General features: G+C 45.5%; 19 non-coding genes and 1 pseudogene across 19 annotated transcripts; all 20 read right to left on the bottom strand.

The window, feature by feature from the left end:
* Positions 1–258: 258 nt before the first annotated feature.
* Positions 259–449, bottom strand: LOC141159285 (U2 spliceosomal RNA). Its single transcript, XR_012249294.1, has one exon. It is a non-coding gene; the product is annotated as a U2 spliceosomal RNA (small nuclear RNA).
* A 1,118-nt stretch (positions 450–1,567) lies between these two features.
* Positions 1,568–1,758, bottom strand: LOC141159284 (U2 spliceosomal RNA). Its single transcript, XR_012249293.1, has one exon. It is a non-coding gene; the product is annotated as a U2 spliceosomal RNA (small nuclear RNA).
* A 1,117-nt stretch (positions 1,759–2,875) lies between these two features.
* LOC141159283 (U2 spliceosomal RNA) lies at positions 2,876–3,066 on the bottom strand. The gene has a single exon (XR_012249292.1). It is a non-coding gene; the product is annotated as a U2 spliceosomal RNA (small nuclear RNA).
* Positions 3,067–4,186: 1,120 nt separating this feature from the next.
* Positions 4,187–4,377, bottom strand: LOC141159281 (U2 spliceosomal RNA). The gene has a single exon (XR_012249290.1). It is a non-coding gene; the product is annotated as a U2 spliceosomal RNA (small nuclear RNA).
* Positions 4,378–5,496: 1,119 nt separating this feature from the next.
* On the bottom strand, positions 5,497–5,687 carry LOC141159280 (U2 spliceosomal RNA). Its single transcript, XR_012249289.1, has one exon. It is a non-coding gene; the product is annotated as a U2 spliceosomal RNA (small nuclear RNA).
* Positions 5,688–6,802: 1,115 nt separating this feature from the next.
* On the bottom strand, positions 6,803–6,993 carry LOC141159279 (U2 spliceosomal RNA). The gene has a single exon (XR_012249288.1). It is a non-coding gene; the product is annotated as a U2 spliceosomal RNA (small nuclear RNA).
* A 1,115-nt stretch (positions 6,994–8,108) lies between these two features.
* Positions 8,109–8,290, bottom strand: LOC141160092 (U2 spliceosomal RNA). Its single transcript, XR_012250078.1, has one exon. It is a non-coding gene; the product is annotated as a U2 spliceosomal RNA (small nuclear RNA).
* A 524-nt stretch (positions 8,291–8,814) lies between these two features.
* Positions 8,815–8,930, bottom strand: LOC141160462 (U2 spliceosomal RNA; annotated as a pseudogene).
* Positions 8,931–10,051: 1,121 nt separating this feature from the next.
* On the bottom strand, positions 10,052–10,242 carry LOC141159915 (U2 spliceosomal RNA). The gene has a single exon (XR_012249908.1). It is a non-coding gene; the product is annotated as a U2 spliceosomal RNA (small nuclear RNA).
* Positions 10,243–11,357: 1,115 nt separating this feature from the next.
* Positions 11,358–11,548, bottom strand: LOC141159444 (U2 spliceosomal RNA). Its single transcript, XR_012249451.1, has one exon. It is a non-coding gene; the product is annotated as a U2 spliceosomal RNA (small nuclear RNA).
* Positions 11,549–12,665: 1,117 nt separating this feature from the next.
* On the bottom strand, positions 12,666–12,856 carry LOC141159278 (U2 spliceosomal RNA). Its single transcript, XR_012249287.1, has one exon. It is a non-coding gene; the product is annotated as a U2 spliceosomal RNA (small nuclear RNA).
* Positions 12,857–13,976: 1,120 nt separating this feature from the next.
* LOC141159914 (U2 spliceosomal RNA) lies at positions 13,977–14,167 on the bottom strand. The gene has a single exon (XR_012249907.1). It is a non-coding gene; the product is annotated as a U2 spliceosomal RNA (small nuclear RNA).
* Positions 14,168–15,283: 1,116 nt separating this feature from the next.
* Positions 15,284–15,474, bottom strand: LOC141159277 (U2 spliceosomal RNA). The gene has a single exon (XR_012249286.1). It is a non-coding gene; the product is annotated as a U2 spliceosomal RNA (small nuclear RNA).
* Positions 15,475–16,591: 1,117 nt separating this feature from the next.
* LOC141159276 (U2 spliceosomal RNA) lies at positions 16,592–16,782 on the bottom strand. Its single transcript, XR_012249285.1, has one exon. It is a non-coding gene; the product is annotated as a U2 spliceosomal RNA (small nuclear RNA).
* A 1,116-nt stretch (positions 16,783–17,898) lies between these two features.
* LOC141159275 (U2 spliceosomal RNA) lies at positions 17,899–18,089 on the bottom strand. Its single transcript, XR_012249284.1, has one exon. It is a non-coding gene; the product is annotated as a U2 spliceosomal RNA (small nuclear RNA).
* Positions 18,090–19,206: 1,117 nt separating this feature from the next.
* LOC141159274 (U2 spliceosomal RNA) lies at positions 19,207–19,397 on the bottom strand. The gene has a single exon (XR_012249283.1). It is a non-coding gene; the product is annotated as a U2 spliceosomal RNA (small nuclear RNA).
* Positions 19,398–20,515: 1,118 nt separating this feature from the next.
* On the bottom strand, positions 20,516–20,706 carry LOC141159273 (U2 spliceosomal RNA). Its single transcript, XR_012249282.1, has one exon. It is a non-coding gene; the product is annotated as a U2 spliceosomal RNA (small nuclear RNA).
* A 1,116-nt stretch (positions 20,707–21,822) lies between these two features.
* Positions 21,823–22,013, bottom strand: LOC141159272 (U2 spliceosomal RNA). The gene has a single exon (XR_012249281.1). It is a non-coding gene; the product is annotated as a U2 spliceosomal RNA (small nuclear RNA).
* Positions 22,014–23,131: 1,118 nt separating this feature from the next.
* On the bottom strand, positions 23,132–23,322 carry LOC141159270 (U2 spliceosomal RNA). Its single transcript, XR_012249279.1, has one exon. It is a non-coding gene; the product is annotated as a U2 spliceosomal RNA (small nuclear RNA).
* A 1,117-nt stretch (positions 23,323–24,439) lies between these two features.
* Positions 24,440–24,630, bottom strand: LOC141159999 (U2 spliceosomal RNA). The gene has a single exon (XR_012249990.1). It is a non-coding gene; the product is annotated as a U2 spliceosomal RNA (small nuclear RNA).
* Positions 24,631–25,559: the final 929 nt, after the last annotated feature.

Genomic DNA, 25,559 nt, shown 5'->3' with positions numbered 1-25,559 from the left:
GTCTGTTTATCCAAAAGGAAGTATAGAGGGAGAGCTAGATAGATAGCATTGCATTACATTACATGGCAATGCAATGCACAGTTGCTGAAGTTGAACCAAAATGAGCTTGTCATCTGGCTTCTGCAACTTTTAACATGAAAAATCCAATGAGGAGAAGAAAAGCAAAGCCAAAGAGTCCATCCCAAAATCCGACAAACAAGCCAAATGAACAAAAAGCATTGAATTCAATTCTTTCTGATTTTAGAAACTGCATTAAAGAAGGGGTGCACCGGTCCTGGAGATACTGCAATACCAGGTCAATGCGTGGAGTGGACAGAGCAAGCTCTTTTTCCATCTCCCTGTTCTAAAAATCCATTTAATATATGGTCCCCAGATAGGGGACGTATCAGATATTAAACTGATAAGAACAGATACTACACTTGATCTTAGCCAAAAGGCCGAGAAGCGATAACCAGAATTGGTTTCCGACTACGGTGCCACCCAAGGATTCTGAAAAGTCCATTTGTGGAGATGGCCACCTGGACTCCCGTTAAGAAGACATGCTGTCAACCTCTAGATCCCTCACATGCCTGCACTTTTCGGCTTGCTGCTGCTGCAATCCACGCGTTTTAGATCTGCATAACTCCACCTCTTTTAGCACAGTACCCTCAACCCCCGGCTGTTCCCACCCGCCTCAACAACGTTGGAAGGGAGGAGAACCAATTAAGGCGGGGGGGGGGGGGTGGAACGAGCAGCTGTCTACCCTTAGCAGGAGGGTTGCTGATTAATTACCTCTCCTGCTGCTGCTGCTGCTGGCTGTCCAGCAGCAGACTGAAGGTGGCTGCTGCTGTGCGCAGGTATATAAAGGCTCAGAGCCTATTATGACACGCGCAGCCAGCGTTCCATTGCCACATTCCGTCTACTGCAGGCGGGATACCTGGATGGCTGAATGTCACTGAGAAGCTCACAGAGACCGCCATAAGCAACAGTTTAAAAGAATGCCACAGACTAATCAACCAAACTTTTTGGGTTGGTTTCTCTTTTATAGTCTGCAGGCATTAAATGAAAGAAGTCAGTGTTCCAGCAGAGGGAGACAACGTTTCAGAAAAGGCATTGTAGCAAACCAAAAAAGAAATTTTAAGCGCAGCAGAGTAACCAGCTCACATACCTGTTAGCTCAGGTGAGTTTAAAAGGCTGCTGTTGATAACAAGGGCATTTGCTAAATAGATGGTGTGTGTGCAACAATATACTGAAAGGTCAATTATATTGTGCAGCTTATCTCACCACCTGTTGTTATTTAGGTGAAAGCTCCAAAATGCTTGCCTAATATGTCTGTTTATCCAAAAGGAAGTATAGAGGGAGAGCTAGATAGATAGCATTGCATTACATTACATGGCAATGCAATGCACAGTTGCTGAAGTTGAACCAAAATGAGCTTGTCATCTGGCTTCTGCAACTTTTAACATGAAAAATCCAATGAGGAGAAGAAAAGCAAAGCCAAAGAGTCCATCCCAAAATCCGACAAACAAGCCAAATGAACAAAAAGCATTGAATTCAATTCTTTCTGATTTTAGAAACTGCATTAAAGAAGGGGTGCACCGGTCCTGGAGATACTGCAATACCAGGTCAATGCGTGGAGTGGACAGAGCAAGCTCTTTTTCCATCTCCCTGTTCTAAAAATCCATTTAATATATGGTCCCCAGATAGGGGACGTATCAGATATTAAACTGATAAGAACAGATACTACACTTGATCTTAGCCAAAAGGCCGAGAAGCGATAACCAGAATTGGTTTCCGACTACGGTGCCACCCAAGGATTCTGAAAAGTCCATTTGTGGAGATGGCCACCTGGACTCCCGTTAAGAAGACATGCTGTCAACCTCTAGATCCCTCACATGCCTGCACTTTTCGGCTTGCTGCTGCTGCAATCCACGCGTTTTAGATCTGCATAACTCCACCTCTTTTAGCACAGTACCCTCAACCCCCGGCTGTTCCCACCCGCCTCAACAACGTTGGAAGGGAGGAGAACCAATTAAGGCGGGGGGGGGGGGTGGAACGAGCAGCTGTCTACCCTTAGCAGGAGGGTTGCTGATTAATTACCTCTCCTGCTGCTGCTGCTGCTGGCTGTCCAGCAGCAGACTGAAGGTGGCTGCTGCTGTGCGCAGGTATATAAAGGCTCAGAGCCTATTATGACACGCGCAGCCAGCGTTCCATTGCCACATTCCGTCTACTGCAGGCGGGATACCTGGATGGCTGAATGTCACTGAGAAGCTCACAGAGACCGCCATAAGCAACAGTTTAAAAGAATGCCACAGACTAATCAACCAAACTTTTTGGGTTGGTTTCTCTTTTATAGTCTGCAGGCATTAAATGAAAGAAGTCAGTGTTCCAGCAGAGGGAGACAACGTTTCAGAAAAGGCATTGTAGCAAACCAAAAAAGAAATTTTAAGCGCAGCAGAGTAACCAGCTCACATACCTGTTAGCTCAGGTGAGTTTAAAAGGCTGCTGTTGATAACAAGGGCATTTGCTAAATAGATGGTGTGTGTGCAACAATATACTGAAAGGTCAATTATATTGTGCAGCTTATCTCACCACCTGTTGTTATTTAGGTGAAAGCTCCAAAATGCTTGCCTAATATGTCTGTTTATCCAAAAGGAAGTATAGAGGGAGAGCTAGATAGATAGCATTGCATTACATTACATGGCAATGCAATGCACAGTTGCTGAAGTTGAACCAAAATGAGCTTGTCATCTGGCTTCTGCAACTTTTAACATGAAAAATCCAATGAGGAGAAGAAAAGCAAAGCCAAAGAGTCCATCCCAAAATCCGACAAACAAGCCAAATGAACAAAAAGCATTGAATTCAATTCTTTCTGATTTTAGAAACTGCATTAAAGAAGGGGTGCACCGGTCCTGGAGATACTGCAATACCAGGTCAATGCGTGGAGTGGACAGAGCAAGCTCTTTTTCCATCTCCCTGTTCTAAAAATCCATTTAATATATGGTCCCCAGATAGGGGACGTATCAGATATTAAACTGATAAGAACAGATACTACACTTGATCTTAGCCAAAAGGCCGAGAAGCGATAACCAGAATTGGTTTCCGACTACGGTGCCACCCAAGGATTCTGAAAAGTCCATTTGTGGAGATGGCCACCTGGACTCCCGTTAAGAAGACATGCTGTCAACCTCTAGATCCCTCACATGCCTGCACTTTTCGGCTTGCTGCTGCTGCAATCCACGCGTTTTAGATCTGCATAACTCCACCTCTTTTAGCACAGTACCCTCAACCCCCGGCTGTTCCCACCCGCCTCAACACCGTTGGAAGGGAGGAGAACCAATTAAGGCGGGGGGGGGGGGGGGTGGAACGAGCAGCTGTCTACCCTTAGCAGGAGGGTTGCTGATTAATTACCTCTCCTGCTGCTGCTGCTGCTGGCTGTCCAGCAGCAGACTGAAGGTGGCTGCTGCTGTGCGCAGGTATATAAAGGCTCAGAGCCTATTATGACACGCGCAGCCAGCGTTCCATTGCCACATTCCGTCTACTGCAGGCGGGATACCTGGATGGCTGAATGTCACTGAGAAGCTCACAGAGACCGCCATAAGCAACAGTTTAAAAGAATGCCACAGACTAATCAACCAAACTTTTTGGGTTGGTTTCTCTTTTATAGTCTGCAGGCATTAAATGAAAGAAGTCAGTGTTCCAGCAGAGGGAGACAACGTTTCAGAAAAGGCATTGTAGCAAACCAAAAAAGAAATTTTAAGCGCAGCAGAGTAACCAGCTCACATACCTGTTAGCTCAGGTGAGTTTAAAAGGCTGCTGTTGATAACAAGGGCATTTGCTAAATAGATGGTGTGTGTGCAACAATATACTGAAAGGTCAATTATATTGTGCAGCTTATCTCACCACCTGTAGTTATTTAGGTGAAAGCTCCAAAATGCTTGCCTAATATGTCTGTTTATCCAAAAGGAAGTATAGAGGGAGAGCTAGATAGATAGCATTGCATTACATTACATGGCAATGCAATGCACAGTTGCTGAAGTTGAACCAAAATGAGCTTGTCATCTGGCTTCTGCAACTTTTAACATGAAAAATCCAATGAGGAGAAGAAAAGCAAAGCCAAAGAGTCCATCCCAAAATCCGACAAACAAGCCAAATGAACAAAAAGCATTGAATTCAATTCTTTCTGATTTTAGAAACTGCATTAAAGAAGGGGTGCACCGGTCCTGGAGATACTGCAATACCAGGTCAATGCGTGGAGTGGACAGAGCAAGCTCTTTTTCCATCTCCCTGTTCTAAAAATCCATTTAATATATGGTCCCCAGATAGGGGACGTATCAGATATTAAACTGATAAGAACAGATACTACACTTGATCTTAGCCAAAAGGCCGAGAAGCGATAACCAGAATTGGTTTCCGACTACGGTGCCACCCAAGGATTCTGAAAAGTCCATTTGTGGAGATGGCCACCTGGACTCCCGTTAAGAAGACATGCTGTCAACCTCTAGATCCCTCACATGCCTGCACTTTTCGGCTTGCTGCTGCTGCAATCCACGCGTTTTAGATCTGCATAACTCCACCTCTTTTAGCACAGTACCCTCAACCCCCGGCTGTTCCCACCCGCCTCAACACCGTTGGAAGGGAGGAGAACCAATTAAGGCGGGGGGGGGGGGGGTGGAACGAGCAGCTGTCTACCCTTAGCAGGAGGGTTGCAGATTAATTACCTCTCCTGCTGCTGCTGCTGCTGGCTGTCCAGCAGCAGACTGAAGGTGGCTGCTGCTGTGCGCAGGTATATAAAGGCTCAGAGCCTATTATGACACGCGCAGCCAGCGTTCCATTGCCACATTCCGTCTACTGCAGGCGGGATACCTGGATGGCTGAATGTCACTGAGAAGCTCAAAGAGACCGCCATAAGCAACAGTTTAAAAGAATGCCACAGACTAATCAACCAAACTTTTTGGGTTGGTTTCTCTTTTATAGTCTGCAGGCATTAAATGAAAGAAGTCAGTGTTCCAGCAGAGGGAGACAACGTTTCAGAAAAGGCATTGTAGCAAACCAAAAAAGAAATTTTAAGCGCAGCAGAGTAACCAGCTCACATACCTGTTAGCTCAGGTGAGTTTAAAAGGCTGCTGTTGATAACAAGGGCATTTGCTAAATAGATGGTGTGTGTGCAACAATATACTGAAAGGTCAATTATATTGTGCAGCTTATCTCACCACCTGTAGTTATTTAGGTGAAAGCTCCAAAATGCTTGCCTAATATGTCTGTTTATCCAAAAGGAAGTATAGAGGGAGAGCTAGATAGATAGCATTGCATTACATTACATGGCAATGCAATGCACAGTTGCTGAAGTTGAACCAAAATGAGCTTGTCATCTGGCTTCTGCAACTTTTAACATGAAAAATCCAATGAGGAGAAGAAAAGCAAAGCCAAAGAGTCCATCCCAAAATCCGACAAACAAGCCAAATGAACAAAAAGCATTGAATTCAATTCTTTCTGATTTTAGAAACTGCATTAAAGAAGGGGTGCACCGGTCCTGGAGATACTGCAATACCAGGTCAATGCGTGGAGTGGACAGAGCAAGCTCTTTTTCCATCTCCCTGTTCTAAAAATCCATTTAATATATGGTCCCCAGATAGGGGACGTATCAGATATTAAACTGATAAGAACAGATACTACACTTGATCTTAGCCAAAAGGCCGAGAAGCGATAACCAGAATTGGTTTCCGACTACGGTGCCACCCAAGGATTCTGAAAAGTCCATTTGTGGAGATGGCCACCTGGACTCCCGTTAAGAAGACATGCTGTCAACCTCTAGATCCCTCACATGCCTGCACTTTTCGGCTTGCTGCTGCTGCAATCCACGCGTTTTAGATCTGCATAACTCCACCTCTTTTAGCACAGTACCCTCAACCCCCGGCTGTTCCCACCCGCCTCAACACCGTTGGAAGGGAGGAGAACCAATTAAGGCGGGGGGGGGGGGGTGGAACGAGCAGCTGTCTACCCTTAGCAGGAGGGTTGCTGATTAATTACCTCTCCTGCTGCTGCTGCTGGCTGTCCAGCAGCAGACTGAAGGTGGCTGCTGCTGTGCGCAGGTATATAAAGGCTCAGAGCCTATTATGACACGCGCAGCCAGCGTTCCATTGCCACATTCCGTCTACTGCAGGCGGGATACCTGGATGGCTGAATGTCACTGAGAAGCTCACAGAGACCGCCATAAGCAACAGTTTAAAAGAATGCCACAGACTAATCAACCAAACTTTTTGGGTTGGTTTCTCTTTTATAGTCTGCAGGCATTAAATGAAAGAAGTCAGTGTTCCAGCAGAGGGAGACAACGTTTCAGAAAAGGCATTGTAGCAAACCAAAAAAGAAATTTTAAGCGCAGCAGAGTAACCAGCTCACATACCTGTTAGCTCAGGTGAGTTTAAAAGGCTGCTGTTGATAACAAGGGCATTTGCTAAATAGATGGTGTGTGTGCAACAATATACTGAAAGGTCAATTATATTGTGCAGCTTATCTCACCACCTGTAGTTATTTAGGTGAAAGCTCCAAAATGCTTGCCTAATATGTCTGTTTATCCAAAAGGAAGTATAGAGGGAGAGCTAGATAGATAGCATTGCATTACATTACATGGCAATGCAATGCACAGTTGCTGAAGTTGAACCAAAATGAGCTTGTCATCTGGCTTCTGCAACTTTTAACATGAAAAATCCAATGAGGAGAAGAAAAGCAAAGCCAAAGAGTCCATCCCAAAATCCGACAAACAAGCCAAATGAACAAAAAGCATTGAATTCAATTCTTTCTGATTTTAGAAACTGCATTAAAGAAGGGGTGCACCGGTCCTGGAGATACTGCAATACCAGGTCAATGCGTGGAGTGGACAGAGCAAGCTCTTTTTCCATCTCCCTGTTCTAAAAATCCATTTAATATATGGTCCCCAGATAGGGGACGTATCAGATATTAAACTGATAAGAACAGATACTACACTTGATCTTAGCCAAAAGGCCGAGAAGCGATAACCAGAATTGGTTTCCGACTACGGTGCCACCCAAGGATTCTGAAAAGTCCATTTGTGGAGATGGCCACCTGGACTCCCGTTAAGAAGACATGCTGTCAACCTCTAGATCCCTCACATGCCTGCACTTTTCGGCTTGCTGCTGCTGCAATCCACGCGTTTTAGATCTGCATAACTCCACCTCTTTTAGCACAGTACCCTCAACCCCCGGCTGTTCCCACCCGCCTCAACACCGTTGGAAGGGAGGAGAACCAATTAAGGCGGGGGGGGGGTGGAACGAGCAGCTGTCTACCCTTAGCAGGAGGGTTGCTGATTAATTACCTCTCCTGCTGCTGCTGCTGCTGGCTGTCCAGCAGCAGACTGAAGGTGGCTGCTGCTGTGCGCAGGTATATAAAGGCTCAGAGCCTATTATGACACGCGCAGCCAGCGTTCCATTGCCACATTCCGTCTACTGCAGGCGGGATACCTGGATGGCTGAATGTCACTGAGAAGCTCACAGAGACCGCCATAAGCAACAGTTTAAAAGAATGCCACAGACTAATCAACCAAACTTTTTGGGTTGGTTTCTCTTTTATAGTCTGCAGGCATTAAATGAAAGAAGTCAGTGTTCCAGCAGAGGGAGACAACGTTTCAGAAAAGGCATTGTAGCAAACCAAAAAAGAAATTTTAAGCGCAGCAGAGTAACCAGCTCACATACCTGTTAGCTCAGGTGAGTTTAAAAGGCTGCTGTTGATAACAAGGGCATTTGCTAAATAGATGGTGTGTGTGCAACAATATACTGAAAGGTCAATTATATTGTGCAGCTTATCTCACCACCTGTAGTTATTTAGGTGAAAGCTCCAAAATGCTTGCCTAATATGTCTGTTTATCCAAAAGGAAGTATAGAGGGAGAGCTAGATAGATAGCATTGCATTACATTACATGGCAATGCAATGCACAGTTGCTGAAGTTGAACCAAAATGAGCTTGTCATCTGGCTTCTGCAACTTTTAACATGAAAAATCCAATGAGGAGAAGAAAAGCAAAGCCAAAGAGTCCATCCCAAAATCCGACAAACAAGCCAAATGAACAAAAAGCATTGAATTCAATTCTTTCTGATTTTAGAAACTGCATTAAAGAAGGGGTGCACCGGTCCTGGAGATACTGCAATACCAGGTCAATGCGTGGAGTGGACAGAGCAAGCTCTTTTTCCATCTCCCTGTTCTAAAAATCCATTTAATATATGGTCCCCAGATAGGGGACGTATCAGATATTAAACTGATAAGAACAGATTTTTTGATTGAAGCTGCATCCAAGGCACTGAAAAATGTGACCGAAGTCACACCAAAACAGCGCACGAGGCGAGGATTCATGTGGACCCTTCCCGGAGGAAAGGGTCCCCAATAAACCATCCCCATCCCTCCGAGCCAGAAGGCCACAGCGAGGGTCAGGGATCTCCGATGCTCTCCCTAGCCGAAGCCGGAGAAGAGCCGTTTTCGTGATCCCAGCTTCCATCTAGGCTGCCACCCTAGTGGAGCTGGAGCCTGTGTTGGTTTCTCAGCCCAAAGCTGACCGGACCTCCGACCGGGTTTATAAAAATTCCCCTTCCTAGCCCGGAGGCCAGGAATAGGGGGGGTTGCTCAGAAAGTATGATTGGCAAAGGTGCGGCGTGCTACGAAGCCAAGTGTTTCTGGGGTTCCCAGTCCCAGTAAGCTTGGACTCCCACCAGGGCGCCTACTCCTGGGGCACATTGCTCCAAAGCCCTCACACTTACCCAGCCTAGTGACTTCGATCCTGGAGGGCCATATTTTCCATCAGATAACTCTATGAGCCACCTGGCGTACTAACAAGTGCACCAAACCAGTGTGTAATATGCATCAATTTACTAGGGCAGCCCAAGGACAAAACTGCCTTTTCAAAAGATACTACACTTGATCTTAACCAAAAGGCCGAGAAGCGATAACCAGAATTGGTTTCCGACTACGGTGCCACCCAAGGATTCTGAAAAGTCCATTTGTGGAGATGGCCACCTGGACTCCCGTTAAGAAGACATGCTGTCAACCTCTAGATCCCTCACATGCCTGCACTTTTCGGCTTGCTGCTGCTGCAATCCACGTGTTTTAGATCTGCATAACTCCACCTCTTTTAGCACAGTACCCTCAACCCCCGGCTGTTCCCACCCGCCTCAACACCGTTGGAAATGAGGAGAACCAATTAAGGCGGGGGGGGGGGGGGGGTGGAACGAGCAGCTGTCTACCCTTAGCAGGAGGGTTGCTGATTAATTACCTCTCCTGCTGCTGCTGCTGCTGGCTGTCCAGCAGCAGACTGAAGGTGGCTGCTGCTGTGCGCAGGTATATAAAGGCTCAGAGCCTATTATGACACGCGCAGCCAGCGTTCCATTGCCACATTCCGTCTACTGCAGGCGGGATACCTGGATGGCTGAATGTCACTGAGAAGCTCACAGAGACCGCCATAAGCAACAGTTTAAAAGAATGCCACAGACTAATCAACCAAACTTTTTGGGTTGGTTTCTCTTTTATAGTCTGCAGGCATTAAATGAAAGAAGTCAGTGTTCCAGCAGAGGGAGACAACGTTTCAGAAAAGGCATTGTAGCAAACCAAAAAAGAAATTTTAAGCGCAGCAGAGTAACCAGCTCACATACCTGTTAGCTCAGGTGAGTTTAAAAGGCTGCTGTTGATAACAAGGGCATTTGCTAAATAGATGGTGTGTGTGCAACAATATACTGAAAGGTCAATTATATTGTGCAGCTTATCTCACCACCTGTAGTTATTTAGGTGAAAGCTCCAAAATGCTTGCCTAATATGTCTGTTTATCCAAAAGGAAGTATAGAGGGAGAGCTAGATAGATAGCATTGCATTACATTACATGGCAATGCAATGCACAGTTGCTGAAGTTGAACCAAAATGAGCTTGTCATCTGGCTTCTGCAACTTTTAACATGAAAAATCCAATGAGGAGAAGAAAAGCAAAGCCAAAGAGTCCATCCTAAAATCCGACAAACAAGCCAAATGAACAAAAAGCATTGAATTCAATTCTTTCTGATTTTAGAAACTGCATTAAAGAAGGGGTGCACCGGTCCTGGAGATACTGCAATACCAGGTCAATGCGTGGAGTGTACAGAGCAAGCTCTTTTTCCATCTCCCTGTTCTAAAAATCCATTTAATATATGGCCCCCAGATAGGGGACGTATCAGATATTAAACTGATAAGAACAGATACTACACTTGATCTTAGCCAAAAGGCCGAGAAGCGATAACCAGAATTGGTTTCCGACTACGGTGCCACCCAAGGATTCTGAAAAGTCCATTTGTGGAGATGGCCACCTGGACTCCCGTTAAGAAGACATGCTGTCAACCTCTAGATCCCTCACATGCCTGCACTTTTCGGCTTGCTGCTGCTGCAATCCACGCGTTTTAGATCTGCATAACTCCACCTCTTTTAGCACAGTACCCTCAACCCCCGGCTGTTCCCACCCGCCTCAACACCGTTGGAAGGGAGGAGAACCAATTAAGGCGGGGGGGGGGTGGAACGAGCAGCTTTCTACCCTTAGCAGGAGGGTTGCTGATTAATTACCTCTCCTGCTGCTGCTGCTGCTGGCTGTCCAGCAGCAGACTGAAGGTGGCTGCTGCTGTGCGCAGGTATATAAAGGCTCAGAGCCTATTATGACACGCGCAGCCAGCGTTCCATTGCCACATTCCGTCTACTGCAGGCGGGATACCTGGATGGCTGAATGTCACTGAGAAGCTCACAGAGACCGCCATAAGCAACAGTTTAAAAGAATGCCACAGACTAATCAACCAAACTTTTTGGGTTGGTTTCTCTTTTATAGTCTGCAGGCATTAAATGAAAGAAGTCAGTGTTCCAGCAGAGGGAGACAACGTTTCAGAAAAGGCATTGTAGCAAACCAAAAAAGAAATTTTAAGCGCAGCAGAGTAACCAGCTCACATACCTGTTAGCTCAGGTGAGTTTAAAAGGCTGCTGTTGATAACAAGGGCATTTGCTAAATAGATGGTGTGTGTGCAACAATATACTGAAAGGTCAATTATATTGTGCAGCTTATCTCACCACCTGTAGTTATTTAGGTGAAAGCTCCAAAATGCTTTCCTAATATGTCTGTTTATCCAAAAGGAAGTATAGAGGGAGAGCTAGATAGATAGCATTGCATTACATTACATGGCAATGCAATGCACAGTTGCTGAAGTTGAACCAAAATGAGCTTGTCATCTGGCTTCTGCAACTTTTAACATGAAAAATCCAATGAGGAGAAGAAAAGCAAAGCCAAAGAGTCCATCCCAAAATCCGACAAACAAGCCAAATGAACAAAAAGCATTGAATTCAATTCTTTCTGATTTTAGAAACTGCATTAAAGAAGGGGTGCATCGGTCCTGGAGATACTGCAATACCAGGTCAATGCGTGGAGTGGACAGAGCAAGCTCTTTTTCCATCTCCCTGTTCTAAAAATCCATTTAATATATGGTCCCCAGATAGGGGACGTATCAGATATTAAACTGATAAGAACAGATACTACACTTGATCTTAGCCAAAAGGCCGAGAAGCGATAACCAGAATTGGTTTCCGACTACGGTGCCACCCAAGGATTCTGAAAAGTCCATTTGTGGAGATGGCCACCTGGACTCCCGTTAAGAAGACATGCTGTCAACCTCTAGATCCCTCACATGCCTGCACTTTTCGGCTTGCTGCTGCTGCAATCCACGCGTTTTAGATCTGCATAACTCCACCTCTTTTAGCACAGTACCCTCAACCCCCGGCTGTTCCCACCCGCCTCAACACCGTTGGAAGGGAGGAGAACCAATTAAGGCGGGGGGGGAGGGTGGAACGAGCAGCTGTCTACCCTTAGCAGGAGGGTTGCTGATTAATTACCTCTCCTGCTGCTGCTGCTGCTGGCTGTCCAGCAGCAGACTGAAGGTGGCTGCTGCTGTGCGCAGGTATATAAAGGCTCAGAGCCTATTATGACACGCGCAGCCAGCGTTCCATTGCCACATTCCGTCTACTGCAGGCGGGATACCTGGATGGCTGAATGTCACTGAGAAGCTCACAGAGACCGCCATAAGCAACAGTTTAAAAGAATGCCACAGACTAATCAACCAAACTTTTTGGGTTGGTTTCTCTTTTATAGTCTGCAGGCATTAAATGAAAGAAGTCAGTGTTTCAGCAGAGGGAGACAACGTTTCAGAAAAGGCATTGTAGCAAACCAAAAAAGAAATTTTAAGCGCAGCAGAGTAACCAGCTCACATACCTGTTAGCTCAGGTGAGTTTAAAAGGCTGCTGTTGATAACAAGGGCATTTGCTAAATAGATGGTGTGTGTGCAACAATATACTGAAAGGTCAATTATATTGTGCAGCTTATCTCACCACCTGTAGTTATTTAGGTGAAAGCTCCAAAATGCTTGCCTAATATGTCTGTTTATCCAAAAGGAAGTATAGAGGGAGAGCTAGATAGATAGCATTGCATTACATTACATGGCAATGCAATGCACAGTTGCTGAAGTTGAACCAAAATGAGCTTGTCATCTGGCTTCTGCAACTTTTAACATGAAAAATCCAATGAGGAGAAGAAAAGCAAAGCCAAAGAGTCCATCCCAAAATCCGACAAACAAGCCAAATGAACAAAAAGCATTGAATTCAATTCTTTCTGATTTTAGAAACTGCATTAAAGAAGGGGTGCACCGGTCCTGGAGATACTGCAATACCAGGTCAATGCGTGGAGTGGACAGAGCAAGCTCTTTTTCCATCTCCCTGTTCTAAAAATCCATTTAATATATGGTCCCCAGATAGGGGACGTATCAGATATTAAACTGATAAGAACAGATACTACACTTGATCTTAGCCAAAAGGCCGAGAAGCGATAACCAGAATTGGTTTCCGACTACGGTGCCACCCAAGGATTCTGAAAAGTCCATTTGTGGAGATGGCCACCTGGACTCCCGTTAAGAAGACATGCTGTCAACCTCTAGATCCCTCACATGCCTGCACTTTTCGGCTTGCTGCTGCTGCAATCCACGCTTTTTAGATCTGCATAACTCCACCTCTTTTAGCACAGTACCCTCAACCCCCGGCTGTTCCCACCCGCCTCAACACCGTTGGAAGGGAGGAGAACCAATTAAGGCGGGGGGAGGGGCGGGTGGAACGAGCAGCTGTCTACCCTTAGCAGGAGGGTTGCTGATTAATTACCTCTCCTGCTGCTGCTGCTGCTGGCTGTCCAGCAGCAGACTGAAGGTGGCTGCTGCTGTGCGCAGGTATATAAAGGCTCAGAGACTATTATGACACGCGCAGCCAGCGTTCCATTGCCACATTCCGTCTACTGCAGGCGGGATACCTGGATGGCTGAATGTCACTGAGAAGCTCACAGAGACCGCCATAAGCAACAGTTTAAAAGAATGCCACAGACTAATCAACCAAACTTTTTGGGTTGGTTTCTCTTTTATAGTCTGCAGGCATTAAATGAAAGAAGTCAGTGTTCCAGCAGAGGGAGACAACGTTTCAGAAAAGGCATTGTAGCAAACCAAAAAAGAAATTTTAAGCGCAGCAGAGTAACCAGCTCACATACCTGTTAGCTCAGGTGAGTTTAAAAGGCTGCTGTTGATAACAAGGGCATTTGCTAAATAGATGGTGTGTGTGCAACAATATACTGAAAGGTCAATTATATTGTGCAGCTTATCTCACCACCTGTAGTTATTTAGGTGAAAGCTCCAAAATGCTTGCCTAATATGTCTGTTTATCCAAAAGGAAGTATAGAGGGAGAGCTAGATAGATAGCATTGCATTACATTACATGGCAATGCAATGCACAGTTGCTGAAGTTGAACCAAAATGAGCTTGTCATCTGGCTTCTGCAACTTTTAACATGAAAAATCCAATGAGGAGAAGAAAAGCAAAGCCAAAGAGTCCATCCCAAAATCCGACAAACAAGCCAAATGAACAAAAAGCATTGAATTCAATTCTTTCTGATTTTAGAAACTGCATTAAAGAAGGGGTGCACCGGTCCTGGAGATACTGCAATACCAGGTCAATGCGTGGAGTGGACAGAGCAAGCTCTTTTTCCATCTCTCTGTTCTAAAAATCCATTTAATATATGGTCCCCAGATAGGGGACGTATCAGATATTAAACTGATAAGAACAGATACTACACTTGATCTTAGCCAAAAGGCCGAGAAGCGATAACCAGAATTGGTTTCCGACTACGGTGCCACCCAAGGATTCTGAAAAGTCCATTTGTGGAGATGGCCACGTGGACTCCCGTTAAGAAGACATGCTGTCAACCTCTAGATCCCTCACATGCCTGCACTTTTCGGCTTGCTGCTGCTGCAATCCACGCGTTTTAGATCTGCATAACTCCACCTCTTTTAGCACAGTACCCTCAACCCCCGGCTGTTCCCACCCGCCTCAACACCGTTGGAAGGGAGGAGAACCAATTAAGGCGGGGGGGGGGGGTGGAACGAGCAGCTGTCTACCCTTAGCAGGAGGGTTGCTGATTAATTACCTCTCCTGCTGCTGCTGCTGCTGGCTGTCCAGCAGCAGACTGAAGGTGGCTGCTGCTGTGCGCAGGTATATAAAGGCTCAGAGCCTATTATGACATGCGCAGCCAGCGTCCATTGCCACATTCCGTCTACTGCAGGCGGGATACCTGGATGGCTGAATGTCACTGAGAAGCTCACAGAGACCGCCATAAGCAACAGTTTAAAAGAATGCCACAGACTAATCAACCAAACTTTTTGGGTTGGTTTCTCTTTTATAGTCTGCAGGCATTAAATGAAAGAAGTCAGTGTTCCAGCAGAGGGAGACAACGTTTCAGAAAAGGCATTGTAGCAAACCAAAAAAGAAATTTTAAGCGCAGCAGAGTAACCAGCTCACATACCTGTTAGCTCAGGTGAGTTTAAAAGGCTGCTGTTGATAACAAGGGCATTTGCTAAATAGATGGTGTGTGTGCAACAATATACTGAAAGGTCAATTATATTGTGCAGCTTATCTCACCACCTGTAGTTATTTAGGTGAAAGCTCCAAAATGCTTGCCTAATATGTCTGTTTATCCAAAAGGAAGTATAGAGGGAGAGCTAGATAGATAGCATTGCATTACATTACATGGCAATGCAATGCACAGTTGCTGAAGTTGAACCAAAATGAGCTTGTCATCTGGCTTCTGCAACTTTCAACATGAAAAATCCAATGAGGAGAAGAAAAGCAAAGCCAAAGAGTCCATCCCAAAATCCGACAAACAAGCCAAATGAACAAAAAGCATTGAATTCAATTCTTTCTGATTTTAGAAACTGCATTAAAGAAGGGGTGCACCGGTCCTGGAGATACTGCAATACCAGGTCAATGCGTGGAGTGGACAGAGCAAGCTCTTTTTCCATCTCCCTGTTCTAAAAATCCATTTAATATATGGTCCCCAGATAGGGGACGTATCAGATATTAAACTGATAAGAACAGATACTACACTTGATCTTAGCCAAAAGGCCGAGAAGCGATAACCAGAATTGGTTTCCGACTACGGTGCCACCCAAGGATTCTGAAAAGTCCATTTGTGGAGATGGCCACCTGGACTCCCGTTAAGAAGACATGCTGTCAACCTCTAGATCCCTCACATGCCTGCACTTTTCGGCTTGCTGCTGCTGCAATCCACGCGTTTTAGATCTGCATAACTCCACCTCTTTTAGCACAGTACCCTCAACCCCCGGCTGTTCCCACCCGCCTCAACACCGTTGGAAGGGAGGAGAACCAATTAAGGCGGGGGGGGGGGGTGGAACGAGCAGCTGTCTACCCTTAGCAGGAGGGTTGCTGATTAATTACCTCTCCTGCTGCTGCTGCTGCTGGCTGTCCAGCAGCAGACTGAAGGTGGCTGCTGCTGTGCGCAGGTATATAAAGGCTCAGAGCCTATTATGACACGCGCAGCCAGCGTTCCATTGGCACATTCCGTCTACTGCAGGCGGGATACCTGGATGGCTGAATGTCACTGAGAAGCTCACAGAGACCGCCATTACCAACAGTTTAAAAGAATGCCACAGACTAATCAACCAAACTTTTTGGGTTGGTTTCTCTTTTATAGTCTGCAGGCATTAAATGAAAGAAGTCAGTGTTCCAGCAGAGGGAGACAACGTTTCAGAAAAGGCATTGTAGCAAACCAAAAAAGAAATTTTAAGCGCAGCAGAGTAACCAGCTCACATACCTGTTAGCTCAGGTGAGTTTAAAAGGCTGCTGTTGATAACAAGGGCATTTGCTAAATAGATGGTGTGTGTGCAACAATATACTGAAAGGTCAATTATATTGTGCAGCTTATCTCACCACCTGTAGTTATTTAGGTGAAAGCTCCAAAATGCTTGCCTAATATGTCTGTTTATCCAAAAGGAAGTATAGAGGGAGAGCTAGATAGATAGCATTGCATTACATTACATGGCAATGCAATGCACAGTTGCTGAAGTTGAACCAAAATGAGCTTGTCATCTGGCTTCTGCAACTTTTAACATGAAAAATCCAATGAGGAGAAGAAAAGCAAAGCCAAAGAGTCCATCCCAAAATCCGACAAACAAGCCAAATGAACAAAAAGCATTGAATTCAATTCTTTCTGATTTTAGAAACTGCATTAAAGAAGGGGTGCACCGGTCCTGGAGATACTGCAATACCAGGTCAATGCGTGGAGTGGACAGAGCAAGCTCTTTTTCCATCTCCCTGTTCTAAAAATCCATTTAATATATGGTCCCCAGATAGGGGACGTATCAGATATTAAACTGATAAGAACAGATACTACACTTGATCTTAGCCAAAAGGCCGAGAAGCGATAACCAGAATTGGTTTCCGACTACGGTGCCACCCAAGGATTCTGAAAAGTCCATTTGTGGAGATGGCCACCTGGACTCCCGTTAAGAAGACATGCTGTCAACCTCTAGATCCCTCACATGCCTGCACTTTTCGGCTTGCTGCTGCTGCAATCCACGCGTTTTAGATCTGCATAACTCCACCTCTTTTAGCACAGTACCCTCAACCCCCGGCTGTTCCCACCCGCCTCAACACCGTTGGAAGGGAGGAGAACCAATTAAGGCGGGGGGGGGGGTGGAACGAGCAGCTGTCTACCCTTAGCAGGAGGGTTGCTGATTAATTACCTCTCCTGCTGCTGCTGCTGCTGGCTGTCCAGCAGCAGACTGAAGGTGGCTGCTGCTGTGCGCAGGTATATAAAGGCTCAGAGCCTATTATGACACGCGCAGCCAGCGTTCCATTGCCACATTCCGTCTACTGCAGGCGGGATACCTGGATGGCTGAATGTCACTGAGAAGCTCACAGAGACCGCCATAAGCAACAGTTTAAAAGAATGCCACAGACTAATCAACCAAACTTTTTGGGTTGGTTTCTCTTTTATAGTCTGCAGGCATTAAATGAAAGAAGTCAGTGTTCCAGCAGAGGGAGACAACGTTTCAGAAAAGGCATTGTAGCAAACCAAAAAAGAAATTTTAAGCGCAGCAGAGTAACCAGCTCACATACCTGTTAGCTCAGGTGAGTTTAAAAGGCTGCTGTTGATAACAAGGGCATTTGCTAAATAGATGGTGTGTGTGCAACAATATACTGAAAGGTCAATTATATTGTGCAGCTTATCTCACCACCTGTAGTTATTTAGGTGAAAGCTCCAAAATGCTTGCCTAATATGTCTGTTTATCCAAAAGGAAGTATAGAGGGAGAGCTAGATAGATAGCATTGCATTACATTACATGGCAATGCAATGCACAGTTGCTGAAGTTGAACCAAAATGAGCTTGTCATCTGGCTTCTGCAACTTTTAACATGAAAAATCCAATGAGGAGAAGAAAAGCAAAGCCAAAGAGTCCATCCCAAAATCCGACAAACAAGCCAAATGAACAAAAAGCATTGAATTCAATTCTTTCTGATTTTAGAAACTGCATTAAAGAAGGGGTGCACCGGTCCTGGAGATACTGCAATACCAGGTCAATGCGTGGAGTGGACAGAGCAAGCTCTTTTTCCATCTCCCTGTTCTAAAAATCCATTTAATATATGGTCCCCAGATAGGGGACGTATCAGATATTAAACTGATAAGAACAGATACTACACTTGATCTTAGCCAAAAGGCCGAGAAGCGATAACCAGAATTGGTTTCCGACTACGGTGCCACCCAAGGATTCTGAAAAGTCCATTTGTGGAGATGGCCACCTGGACTCCCGTTAAGAAGACATGCTGTCAACCTCTAGATCCCTCACATGCCTGCACTTTTCGGCTTGCTGCTGCTGCAATCCACGCGTTTCAGATCTGCATAACTCCACCTCTTTTAGCACAGTACCCTCAACCCCCGGCTGTTCCCACCCACCTCAACACCGTTGGAAGGGAGGAAAACCAATTAAGGCGGGGGGGGGGGGTGGAACGAGCAGCTGTCTACCCTTAGCAGGAGGGTTGCTGATTAATTACCTCTCCTGCTGCTGCTGCTGCTGGCTGTCCAGCAGCAGACTGAAGGTGGCTGCTGCTGTGCGCAGGTATATAAAGGCTCAGAGCCTATTATGACACGCGCAGCCAGCGTTCCATTGCCACATTCCGTCTACTGCAGGCGGGATACCTGGATGGCTGAATGTCACTGAGAAGCTCACAGAGACCGCCATAAGCAACAGTTTAAAAGAATGCCACAGACTAATCAACCAAACTTTTTGGGTTGGTTTCTCTTTTATAGTCTGCAGGCATTAAATGAAAGAAGTCAGTGTTCCAGCAGAGGGAGACAACGTTTCAGAAAAGGCATTGTAGCAAACCAAAAAAGAAATTTTAAGCGCAGCAGAGTAACCAGCTCACATACCTGTTCGCTCAGGTGAGTTTAAAAGACTGCTGTTGATAACAAGGGCATTTGCTAAATAGATGGTGTGTGTGCAACAATATACTGAAAGGTCAATTATATTGTGCAGCTTATCTCACCACCTGTAGTTATTTAGGTGAAAGCTCCAAAATGCTTGCCTAATATGTCTGTTTATCCAAAAGGAAGTATAGAGGGAGAGCTAGATAGATAGCATTGCATTACATTACATGGCAATGCAATGCACAGTTGCTGAAGTTGAACCAAAATGAGCTTGTCATCTGGCTTCTGCAACTTTTAACATGAAAAATCCAATGAGGAGAAGAAAAGCAAAGCCAAAGAGTCCATCCCAAAATCCGACAAACAAGCCAAATGAACAAAAAGCATTGAATTCAATTCTTTCTGATTTTAGAAACTGCATTAAAGAAGGGGTGCACCGGTCCTGGAGATACTGCAATACCAGGTCAATGCGTGGAGTGGACAGAGCAAGCTCTTTTTCCATCTCCCTGTTCTAAAAATCCATTTAATATATGGTCCCCAGATAGGGGACGTATCAGATATTAAACTGATAAGAACAGATACTACACTTGATCTTAGCCAAAAGGCCGAGAAGCGATAACCAGAATTGGTTTCCGACTACGGTGCCACCCAAGGATTCTGAAAAGTCCATTTGTGGAGATGGCCACCTGGACTCCCGTTAAGAAGACATGCTGTCAACCTCTAGATCCCTCACATGCCTGCACTTTTCGGCTTGCTGCTGCTGCAATCCACGCGTTTTAGATCTGCATAACTCCACCTCTTTTAGCACAGTACCCTCAACCCCCGGCTGTTCCCACCCGCCTCAACACCGTTGGAAGGGAGGAGAACCAATTAAGGCGGGGGGGGGGGGGTGGAACGAGCAGCTGTCTACCCTTAGCAGGAGGGTTGCTGATTAATTACCTCTCCTGCTGCTGCTGCTGCTGGCTGTCCAGCAGCAGACTGAAGGTGGCTGCTGCTGTGCGCAGGTATATAAAGGCTCAGAGCCTATTATGACACGCGCAGCCAGCGTTCCATTGGCACATTCCGTCTACTGCAGGCGGGATACCTGGATGGCTGAATGTCACTGAGAAGCTCACAGAGACCGCCATTACCAACAGTTTAAAAGAATGCCACAGACTAATCAACCAAACTTTTTGGGTTGGTTTCTCTTTTATAGTCTGCAGGCATTAAATGAAAGAAGTCAGTGTTCCAGCAGAGGGAGACAACGTTTCAGAAAAGGCATTGTAGCAAACCAAAAAAGAAATTTTAAGCGCAGCAGAGTAACCAGCTCACATACCTGTTAGCTCAGGTGAGTTTAAAAGGCTGCTGTTGATAACAAGGGCATTTGCTAAATAGATGGTGTGTGTGCAACAATATACTGAAAGGTCAATTATATTGTGCAGCTTATCTCACCACCTGTAGTTATTTAGGTGAAAGCTCCAAAATGCTTGCCTAATATGTCTGTTTATCCAAAAGGAAGTATAGAGGGAGAGCTAGATAGATAGCATTGCATTACATTACATGGCAATGCAATGCACAGTTGCTGAAGTTGAACCAAAATGAGCTTGTCATCTGGCTTCTGCAACTTTTAACATGAAAAATCCAATGAGGAGAAGAAAAGCAAAGCCAAAGAGTCCATCCCAAAATCCGACAAACAAGCCAAATGAACAAAAAGCATTGAATTCAATTCTTTCTGATTTTAGAAACTGCATTAAAGAAGGGGTGCACCGGTCCTGGAGATACTGCAATACCAGGTCAATGCGTGGAGTGGACAGAGCAAGCTCTTTTTCCATCTCCCTGTTCTAAAAATCCATTTAATATATGGTCCCCAGATAGGGGACGTATCAGATATTAAACTGATAAGAACAGATACTACACTTGATCTTAGCCAAAAGGCCGAGAAGCGATAACCAGAATTGGTTTCCGACTACGGTGCCACCCAAGGATTCTGAAAAGTCCATTTGTGGAGATGGCCACCTGGACTCCCGTTAAGAAGACATGCTGTCAACCTCTAGATCCCTCACATGCCTGCACTTTTCGGCTTGCTGCTGCTGCAATCCACGCGTTTTAGATCTGCATAACTCCACCTCTTTTAGCACAGTACCCTCAACCCCCGGCTGTTCCCACCCGCCTCAACACCGTTGGAAGGGAGGAGAACCAATTAAGGCGGGGGGGGGGGTGGAACGAGCAGCTGTCTACCCTTAGCAGGAGGGTTGCTGATTAATTACCTCTCCTGCTGCTGCTGCTGCTGGCTGTCCAGCAGCAGACTGAAGGTGGCTGCTGCTGTGCGCAGGTATATAAAGGCTCAGAGCCTATTATGACACGCGCAGCCAGCGTTCCATTGCCACATTCCGTCTACTGCAGGCGGGATACCTGGATGGCTGAATGTCACTGAGAAGCTCACAGAGACCGCCATAAGCAACAGTTTAAAAGAATGCCACAGACTAATCAACCAAACTTTTTGGGTTGGTTTCTCTTTTATAGTCTGCAGGCATTAAATGAAAGAAGTCAGTGTTCCAGCAGAGGGAGACAACGTTTCAGAAAAGGCATTGTAGCAAACCAAAAAAGAAATTTTAAGCGCAGCAGAGTAACCAGCTCACATACCTGTTAGCTCAGGTGAGTTTAAAAGGCTGCTGTTGATAACAAGGGCATTTGCTAAATAGATGGTGTGTGTGCAACAATATACTGAAAGGTCAATTATATTGTGCAGCTTATCTCACCACCTGTAGTTATTTAGGTGAAAGCTCCAAAATGCTTGCCTAATATGTCTGTTTATCCAAAAGGAAGTATAGAGGGAGAGCTAGATAGATAGCATTGCATTACATTACATGGCAATGCAATGCACAGTTGCTGAAGTTGAACCAAAATGAGCTTGTCATCTGGCTTCTGCAACTTTTAACATGAAAAATCCAATGAGGAGAAGAAAAGCAAAGCCAAAGAGTCCATCCCAAAATCCGACAAACAAGCCAAATGAACAAAAAGCATTGAATTCAATTCTTTCTGATTTTAGAAACTGCATTAAAGAAGGGGTGCACCGGTCCTGGAGATACTGCAATACCAGGTCAATGCGTGGAGTGGACAGAGCAAGCTCTTTTTCCATCTCCCTGTTCTAAAAATCCATTTAATATATGGTCCCCAGATAGGGGACGTATCAGATATTAAACTGATAAGAACAGATACTACACTTGATCTTAGCCAAAAGGCCGAGAAGCGATAACCAGAATTGGTTTCCGACTACGGTGCCACCCAAGGATTCTGAAAAGTCCATTTGTGGAGATGGCCACCTGGACTCCCGTTAAGAAGACATGCTGTCAACCTCTAGATCCCTCACATGCCTGCACTTTTCGGCTTGCTGCTGCTGCAATCCACGCGTTTCAGATCTGCATAACTCCACCTCTTTTAGCACAGTACCCTCAACCCCCGGCTGTTCCCACCCACCTCAACACCGTTGGAAGGGAGGAAAACCAATTAAGGCGGGGGGGGGGGGGTGGAACGAGCAGCTGTCTACCCTTAGCAGGAGGGTTGCTGATTAATTACCTCTCCTGCTGCTGCTGCTGCTGGCTGTCCAGCAGCAGACTGAAGGTGGCTGCTGCTGTGCGCAGGTATATAAAGGCTCAGAGCCTATTATGACACGCGCAGCCAGCGTTCCATTGCCACATTCCGTCTACTGCAGGCGGGATACCTGGATGGCTGAATGTCACTGAGAAGCTCACAGAGACCGCCATAAGCAACAGTTTAAAAGAATGCCACAGACTAATCAACCAAACTTTTTGGGTTGGTTTCTCTTTTATAGTCTGCAGGCATTAAATGAAAGAAGTCAGTGTTCCAGCAGAGGGAGACAACGTTTCAGAAAAGGCATTGTAGCAAACCAAAAAAGAAATTTTAAGCGCAGCAGAGTAACCAGCTCACATACCTGTTAGCTCAGGTGAGTTTAAAAGGCTGCTGTTGATAACAAGGGCATTTGCTAAATAGATGGTGTGTGTGCAACAATATACTGAAAGGTCAATTATATTGTGCAGCTTATCTCACCACCTGTAGTTATTTAGGTGAAAGCTCCAAAATGCTTGCCTAATATGTCTGTTTATCCAAAAGGAAGTATAAAGGGAGAGCTAGATAGATAGCATTGCATTACATTACATGGCAATGCAATGCACAGTTGCTGAAGTTGAACCAAAATGAGCTTGTCATCTGGCTTCTGCAACTTTTAACATGAAAAATCCAATGAGGAGAAGAAAAGCAAAGCCAAAGAGTCCATCCCAAAATCCGACAAACAAGCCAAATGAACAAAAAGCATTGAATTCAATTCTTTCTGATTTTAGAAACTGCATTAAAGAAGGGGTGCACCGGTCCTGGAGATACTGCAATACCAGGTCAATGCGTGGAGTGGACAGAGCAAGCTCTTTTTCCATCTCCCTGTTCTAAAAATCCATTTAATATATGGTCCCCAGATAGGGGACGTATCAGATATTAAACTGATAAGAACAGATACTACACTTGATCTTAGCCAAAAGGCCGAGAAGCGATAACCAGAATTGGTTTCCGACTATGGTGCCACCCAAGGATTCTGAAAAGTCCATTTGTGGAGATGGCCACCTGGACTCCCGTTAAGAAGACATGCTGTCAACCTCTAGATCCCTCACATGCCTGCACTTTTCGGCTTGCTGCTGCTGCAATCCACGCGTTTTAGATCTGCATAACTCCACCTCTTTTAGCACAGTACCCTCAACCCCCGGCTGTTCCCACCCGCCTCAACACCGTTGGAAGGGAGGAGAACCAATTAAGGCGGGGGGGGGGGGTGGAACGAGCAGCTGTCTACCCTTAGCAGGAGGGTTGCTGATTAATTACCTCTCCTGCTGCTGCTGCTGCTGGCTGTCCAGCAGCAGACTGAAGGTGGCTGCTGCTGTGCGCAGGTATATAAAGGCTCAGAGCCTATTATGACACGCGCAGCCAGCGTTCCATTGCCACATTCCATCTACTGCAGGCGGGATACCTGGATGGCTGAATGTCACTGAGAAGCTCACAGAGACCGCCATAAGCAACAGTTTAAAAGAATGCCACAGACTAATCAACCAAACTTTTTGGGTTGGTTTCTCTTTTATAGTCTGCAGGCATTAAATGAAAGAAGTCAGTGTTCCAGCAGAGGGAGACAACGTTTCAGAAAAGGCATTGTAGCAAACCAAAAAAGAAATTTTAAGCGCAGCAGAGTAACCAGCTCACATACCTGTTAGCTCAGGTGAGTTTAAAAGGCTGCTGTTGATAACAAGGGCATTTGCTAAATAGATGGTGTGTGTGCAACAATATACTGAAAGGTCAATTATATTGTGCAGCTTATCTCACCACCTGTAGTTATTTAGGTGAAAGCTCCAAAATGCTTGCCTAATATGTCTGTTTATCCAAAAGGAAGTATAGAGGGAGAGCTAGATAGATAGCATTACATTACATTACATGGCAATGCAATGCACAGTTGCTGAAGTTGAACCAAAATGAGCTTGTCATCTGGCTTCTGCAACTTTTAACATGAAAAATCCAATGAGGAGAAGAAAAGCAAAGCCAAAGAGTCCATCCCAAAATCCGACAAACAAGCCAAATGAACAAAAAGCATTGAATTCAATTCTTTCTGATTTTAGAAACTGCATTAAAGAAGGGGTGCACCGGTCCTGGAGATACTGCAATACCAGGTCAATGCGTGGAGTGGACAGAGCAAGCTCTTTTTCCATCTCCCTGTTCTAAAAATCCATTTAATATATGGTCCCCAGATAGGGGACGTATCAGATATTAAACTGATAAGAACAGATACTACACTTGATCTTAGTCAAAAGGCCGAGAAGCGATAACCAGAATTGGTTTCCGACTACGGTGCCACCCAAGGATTCTGAAAAGTCCATTTGTGGAGATGGCCACCTGGACTCCCGTTAAGAAGACATGCTGTCAACCTCTAGATCCCTCACATGCCTGCACTTTTCGGCTTGCTGCTGCTGCAATCCACGCGTTTTAGATCTGCATAACTCCACCTCTTTTAGCACAGTACCCTCAACCCCCGGCTGTTCCCACCCGCCTCAACACCGTTGGAAGGGAGGAAAACCAATTAAGGCGGGGGGGGGGGGTGGAACGAGCAGCTGTCTACCCTTAGCAGGAGGGTTGCTGATTAATTACCTCTCCTGCTGCTGCTGCTGCTGGCTGTCCAGCAGCAGACTGAAGGTGGCTGCTGCTGTGCGCAGGTATATAAAGGCTCAGAGCCTATTATGACACGCGCAGCCAGCGTTCCATTGCCACATTCCGTCTACTGCAGGCGGGATACCTGGATGGCTGAATGTCACTGAGAAGCTCACAGAGACCGCCATAAGCAACAGTTTAAAAGAATGCCACAGACTAATCAACCAAACTTTTTGGGTTGGTTTCTCTTTTATAGTCTGCAGGCATTAAATGAAAGAAGTCAGTGTTCCAGCAGAGGGAGACAACATTTCAGAAAAGGCATTGTAGCAAACCAAAAAAGAAATTTTAAGCGCAGCAGAGTAACCAGCTCACATACCTGTTAGCTCAGGTGAGTTTAAAAGGCTGCTGTTGATAACAAGGGCATTTGCTAAATAGATGGTGTGTGTGCAACAATATACTGAAAGGTCAATTATATTGTGCAGCTTATCTCACCACCTGTAGTTATTTAGGTGAAAGCTCCAAAATGCTTGCCTAATATGTCTGTTTATCCAAAAGGAAGTATAGAGGGAGAGCTAGATAGATAGCATTGCATTACATTACATGGCAAT

This window comes from Phyllobates terribilis, unplaced genomic scaffold (assembly GCF_046119375.1).
Source record: "Phyllobates terribilis strain yellow unplaced genomic scaffold, ASM4611937v1 Scaffold_8__6_contigs__length_399053987, whole genome shotgun sequence".
In the NCBI taxonomy this organism is placed as follows: domain Eukaryota; kingdom Metazoa; phylum Chordata; class Amphibia; order Anura; family Dendrobatidae; genus Phyllobates; species Phyllobates terribilis.
The sequence above is the reverse complement of the archived record's forward strand: the minus strand, read 5'-3'. Positions and strand labels throughout refer to the sequence as shown.